Here is a 6,893-nt window from a genome sequence, read left to right on the forward strand (position 1 = left end):
CAATGAAGCAATGAATATTCTATTTATAACTAGGTTGATCCGGCAAGCCTCGTCGACGAGTTGGAGTTCTCGTCGATGAGCCGAAGAAGAGCATTCGTCACCGAGAGAGAGTGACCTCGTCGATGAGCCTGAGATTTCAGAATCTTCGAACATCCCTCGGTATCTTCTCATCGACGGGCCTTTGCGTCTCGTTGCCGAGCCACAAAAGAGACTTCATCGATGAGAAAATGAGTCTCGTCGACAAGCTCTACTGTTTTATCCTTTTTAATTTCCCTTCTCTTTTTTTAATTTATTTTCCAAATTCGAGTCCCTATAACCCGTAACACCTCGATCCCAACTTACGGCCCGAGTGTTATTATAGTGACGTTTGTGTACCTGATATACTTCTCAACAGATTTATACGCAGCGGAAAACATAAACATCCATCAAACTATTACCAGAGTTCTAACTTCCAGATAGATACATACAACTATTCCAACATCCATGTTAATTCAGGTGTAATCCCAAGAGGGGGCATGAATTGGGTATTTTAAAAATTTTTAAGTTTATTTTACCACTTAATCCCTATTTCAATATTTAACAAATTAATTGCAAGGGCTTGAAATTAATTCAAATTATTATCTCAATAAATTCTATTTTACCCAATTAATTATCAAGTGTGTATAATATAAATCAATATACAACCATGCAAAAGCTAATAATGAAATGCAAGAGGAAATTAAAAAGATAAGGGAAGAGAAAAGGCATGTAATGAGCCGAAGAATAATGGTATTTAAATAATAAAGAGGGAGGGAAATGGAAACAGAAACAGAAGGAGGCGTTAGTAGACAACGTTGCACTTTGGGTGTAATAACCCAGGAATTTAATCAAGGACTCATTGACGAGGGTATGTTTCGTCAACGAGAAGATACCGAGAGGCTGTTTTCTAAATTTTGAAATTCATCGACGAGGAGATGGTGTTTGTCAACGAACCTTCTTCGTGACCTCGTCGACAAGATGACGTGGCTCGTCGACGAATGCCGTAGTATAAATAGTGTTAAACTCAGTTTTATCACAGAAAATTCATTGAAATTCTTCCCTTTCTTCTCCCCTATGACTCCTCCTACCTTTCTCCTCGATTTTGGCCTCGTCGACTGTCAGATCGATGATCAATGGCCACCACGATGCTCCTGGGAAAGTTCTCCCTAAGTCTGCCGGAGTGGATCCTTGGTGGGACGAAGTTGGATTTTATCCCAGATTCAAGGTAAGGCCTTCTTGTTAAAATTAGGCTTTCCAACAGTTGTAGGGAATGTAGTAGACGTAAAAATAATGGTATTTTGTTCTGGAATATTTGGTTTTCAAGGTGTTGAGTGGAGAACCCTGCGGGTGTAGGACTCGTTACAGTAGGGGATTTTAACAGGTTTCATGTAAGGGAAATATGCTACGCTAGGCAAACCTATTATGATTCAGTATAAATTATATGTTTTCAGCAAATTATTATTTAGATTATTTATGCAATTTCAGAGCCTGATAATGTTGATATTTAATTGTGTGGCATGAGTTAGTATTAGTAGTACAAGGTTTCCATAATTTTCAGAATACCGTGATTTTCAGCATATGCGCCGAAACTTGTATTTTGTAGTATTTTTAGAATATTATGATATACCTATTTCAAAACCATAACATTTAATTCATACAGTAAATCAGATATTTCAGTTATACGTTATGCATATATCTCAGAAACTCAGTTATTACAGTTTACTCAACAATTTATATGATGTTATGGTTATTTTAAATGTTACAGAATCATGGTAAAGACAGTATTTTATAAATATCAGTTACCTATATAGTATTAGACCTTGATGGACCATATTCAACAGCAGAGTACGGTACCGTAACTATATTCAGTTCAGAGTGCAACCCCTATTCAGATAATAGGTGGTATTTAGAAGTCGATCATGCCTATGTTGTGGATAGGCTCCTCATTAGATATGGGTTGAGGGGGCTGATCAGACTGTTGGAGTTCAGTTGACTTACCCTGGTTGGCTAGCCAGGTTAGGTCCTACTTCGGACCGCACAACCCTGTCATGAGGTGTTAATTCATGACTTTAGTTATCCATCCAGGGAATTTTCTCAGTTATTCTTTATATATATTATGATTAGATTTACAGATGACAGTTATACTTATTAGTATTATCAGTATTATGAATAGAACATTCTAAATAATCAGTTTATGTTAAGCTACATATCAAGTTTTTCTCAGTTTTATTATATATAGTATCTTGTTTTAGATCAGATTTTTTTTTTCTAGTATATGACTCACTTGCTACACCCTAGTAATAGCATGTTTCGTCTTACTGAGCATCGTCTCATCCCATTAATTTAATATTTTTAGGTGATCCAGCTAGGCGAGCAGAACAAGCTCGCAGATAGAGGGGGCTACAGTGCTACCTTGTCAGTAGGGTGAGTGTTTTTGGGAAAAAGGGGTATTTTTATGTAGCCTTAGTTCAATTATGTATGTATATTTTGGGAGTATTTAGCACTCTGGTATTGTATTGTATATGTATATGGGTGTGGATACTCTACTTCAGCTTCTTGCTGCTTAGGTTGATGTTTTATTCCATCAAGGGTTATCAGCGCAATTTATCGTAATATATAAATATATAGAATTTTAGTAGGTCGTTACAAGGCAAACACGATTCTACGAGGTTCAACCAACCCAACCTACATCCTCACCTTGACCAACCCACTCAAGGATTCCACTAAATCCATGCTCCTTTAACCGGGATGGAGCTTCCCTTACAATCCGCTGCTTACAAGAGGCACAACTTCCTCTTCACCCGGTTCACAACTCGAACCGTGATTACAATATAAAATTTCAAATCTGCAAAAATTCAATATTGCTTCTAACAAAGCTAGTGAGAACAATGGAAAACCTAACACATATTCATATGATAAAACTTGAAGCTCAGTATGTATGTAACGATGATATCGTTATATGAATGATATGCTTTAAATCAGTATCTCCCAAATATGATTTTATAAATAAATGCTTTGGAGAAACAGTAAAGTTTGATTTCAGAATACTTTAAGCAAGATTAGAAAACAAGATCCTTTCAAAAATAATCTTTGATAATGCACAGATTTATATTCTTGCTATCAATAATCTGTAACGTTGGATCTTTGAATAAATAAACAGCTTTGAATATAGCAAAGATTTAAACACTATGTTTGAAAAATAATATCCCTCAATAATATGTATTTAGAGGTTCTTAAGATTTACAATCAAATACTTCTTACACTAATCAAATAGCAACCATTTGAATGAAGATATATTTAAAACTTTTTTCAAGATTTTAGCTTTAAACAAAGGCTTTTCTCAAGCTTCAATATGATGTAAACGCTTTGAAATCACAAACAAGAGCTTAGCAATAAGTTCAACAACATTAAGAGATGTGTATACGTTCAAGGCTCCCAATTCTATTGCAAAAATTGAGGCACTAGGGTTTAGAGGTTGATTATATAAGTAATCTTGGCCTTAGAATAAGTCTTGACCATTGGATCAATTTGATCAAGTGTATAACCCATGTGTTCTCTTGCTAAAGATCAGATTTTTAAACTTCCCGCAGATTCAGACGACTGAAGATTTGGGTTCAGACGTCTGATGTTCCTTAAAGCACTGAAAATTATAGTTTGGACACAGGGTCAGATAACTAAACTGAGCGTTCAGTCTTCTGAAGTCCCTAGTTTAGATAGCTGAACTTGATGGTTCAGACGTCTGAAAAGTGTTCTGCCTGTTTTGTGTTTCAAAATTAATTCTTTAGATGACTGAACTAATTCTTCAGTCTTATAAGGAAATTTTTCATACGTTTGAAGTAAAACTTCAGTCATCTGAAGTTGCAGCTTCAAACTTCTGAGGGTAATCCTCAGTTGTCTGGACAGTCCAATTTCAGTTTTTTTTATTTTGTTTTCAAAAACCATTTTTGCTTTCTTGCTTTATTGCTTCATAAAACATTTTTCGGGATTTAAATAGAGTCTTCAAGTCAATGAATAACCCTTAAAATATTTTCATGAGATGCATGAGTCCTAAGGTCAGTCTAGGATATATTTTGAGTTTCGAATTAAATCATATGAAATATGTAAATACATTCAGCTCTAAATACCCATTCCTATAACGATCTTGAACTCGACGCTTGCATCTTCATTCTTCTACTCTTTTAGTTCCATAGATTGTGTCAGGTTATATATATATATGCTTTAATCCTCGTGGCTTCCATGACTTCATCACCTTCCGTGCATGCTAAGTAATGTTCCTGCTCACATTCTCAATGCACAGATCAAATACCAAGTGATTTGTCATTATCAAAATAGGATTGGGCTCATAGAGTCTACAAACCATATACAATACCGTATGATACTCGACCCATCCTCGAGTCTTACAACATTTTACAAGTTTTGAAAAACCTATAACATAACCTACAAAACAAGCTCGTGGAGACGCTCACTAAAAAATAGATCACTACACTGCCCTAGTCCTTGCTAATCTCAACCTCAATAAGGACCTAAAAAGACAGCTTGTATGATAGGGTGAGACACCTCTCAGTAAGGGACGATTAAGCTAATAACAGTGTGTGGCCAGTATGCTTTAAGTGTTTAACAAAAACATAAACATATATAATCATCATTTTCAAAATTGTAAAATACGTAGCCCATTTTCATCATATGAACAACCCCATAGTATATATAACAACAATTACATAAATGTATAGATATGCAGGATAGGACATGCCCTCAAACTTTATACTATGTATAAATCCCCACAATTGGGGTTGACCGCCCCTATTGTCTCAATACAGCCTGAGTACATGATCAAGAGGCAAACTCACACTAAGACCGCCCCTACTGTCTCAATACAGCCTGGGTTCATATAGATCAAAAGTATGGTGCCCTTACTAGCAACGAATTCGTGCCTACACTATCAGTCCCCAAGGTTCCTAAAGCACGTCGTGCAATTTAAGCAATTTAAACACTCTTTTGAAATCATTTCACAAAACACATCATTATGTGAAAATCGACCCGTAGCCGTCAAATAAACTTCTTGCATTTTCACAACAGTTCTAGTATTTCACAACATCAATACCTGCCACACAGTTTTCTACATTTGAAAACAACCTGAAAGTAAATATAAATAGTTAATATCATAGTACAGGTTTTAAACAATAAAAACAACATTTCCAACCAGTGAAAAGGTCCGGAATGACAAGTACAATATTCTAAAAATATAATATTTGAATTTCACTGGTTGTTTTTGAAAATAAAGCCGATTTACCGAACCGAGGCCCGAAAACCCTAAAGCCGCCGTAACTCGATATCTGAAAGTTATTTCAACATTTCAATCAATTCATATTGTATAAATCACTATATTAACATAACCCCCTTACTTGCGTGTGAATTGGAGTTTGAAACGATCCGGAACTCGAGCCCTAACTTTCCAAACCCCGAACCTAAACGGTTCAAAAAAAGGCACAAAAACCCCGAAACCTAATACTCGAAGAACAACACTTCAGTATAATCTCGTATACTATAGATCTACAACCCTGACCTTGATTTTTAGGAAAAATTCGGAAATCTCTGAAATGAAATTCTGATCCGTAGAACTTGTAGAGATTCCTTCCCTGATCCACATAGCGACGCCGGATCGTCGATTCCGGCAACACAAGACCCAAAAATCTTAGAGAGAGAGAGAGAGAGAGAGAGAGAGAGAGAGAGAGAGAGAGAGAGAGAGAGGAGTTCGTGTCTAGAGAGAGAGAGAGAAAGAGAGCTTATAAAGAAAAATTTAACTTAACCTTTAAGTAATCAAAATAAATATCTCATTCAAGATATTTATATATAAATATCTCAAAATATCTCCTTTTAAAATATTTCCTCCAAAATATCTTTTTATTTATTTTATATATATATATATATATATATATATTGATCGGGTTACTACAACCCTAGTGTCATGGGCATTAAAAAAAAAAAATGTACATTTCTATGTTTGTTACTTTGTCAATGCTTATATGCATGGATCTAATTTTGCTTCAGTAAAGTGCAACAATCTTCCTTATGATAAGGGAGTTGCCAGCTTGGGTACTTGACCTGAGGACAATATATATATATAATCCAAACACTTAAAATTGATGAGACAATGAATATTAGACTTAACCTGTCAATGTATTTTCAGTCTTTTTTTATATCAAAAAATGAATATAATTTTTTTAGAAGTCAGATATTTGCCCTTATGCATTGTCTAAAATTAGTAATCAAATTTTCTTCCTATCAATTTCACCTCTAAAATTAGTTCTCAACCCAATAAAATGTGATTTGTCAAAATTATCACATGTTTATCTAAAACTAAATTTGCACTGTGAAGTCACATTAGATGGAAGGAATTTCAAAAGAGCACCTAGTACAATCTAGATGTAGTAAAGTCTTTTAAGTAAATATAATATATGATTATAATTATACATTATACTAATGAAAAGGATTATATATATATATATATATTATAAACTTAATAAAAATCCAATATTTAACTTTTTAATTAGGGCACATATTCATTGACTTAGTCGAAAACTATGTGCTAAAATTATTCTTGAATGAGATTATGTTTTATTCATGTCTAAGAAGGTAATTATTAAATTATCTTATAATCCCTCTTCATCCACCGACCCTTCTTCTTTTTGTTCATTTTTTTTTTCTATTCAAATAAATGCTAGTTTGGATTAGGAAATTTAATTGAAAAAAAGAAAAGATAGGAAAATAAGAAGAAAATTTATTTTTTACTATATAAAATATTTTAAAAATAAAAAATTATTCTATACGGAAAATTAATACAAATCAAATATTAAGGATGTGTAAAATTAAAATTT

The sequence above is a fragment of the Malania oleifera genome, chromosome 9 (assembly GCF_029873635.1).
Source record: "Malania oleifera isolate guangnan ecotype guangnan chromosome 9, ASM2987363v1, whole genome shotgun sequence".
NCBI lineage: Eukaryota > Viridiplantae > Streptophyta > Magnoliopsida > Santalales > Ximeniaceae > Malania > Malania oleifera.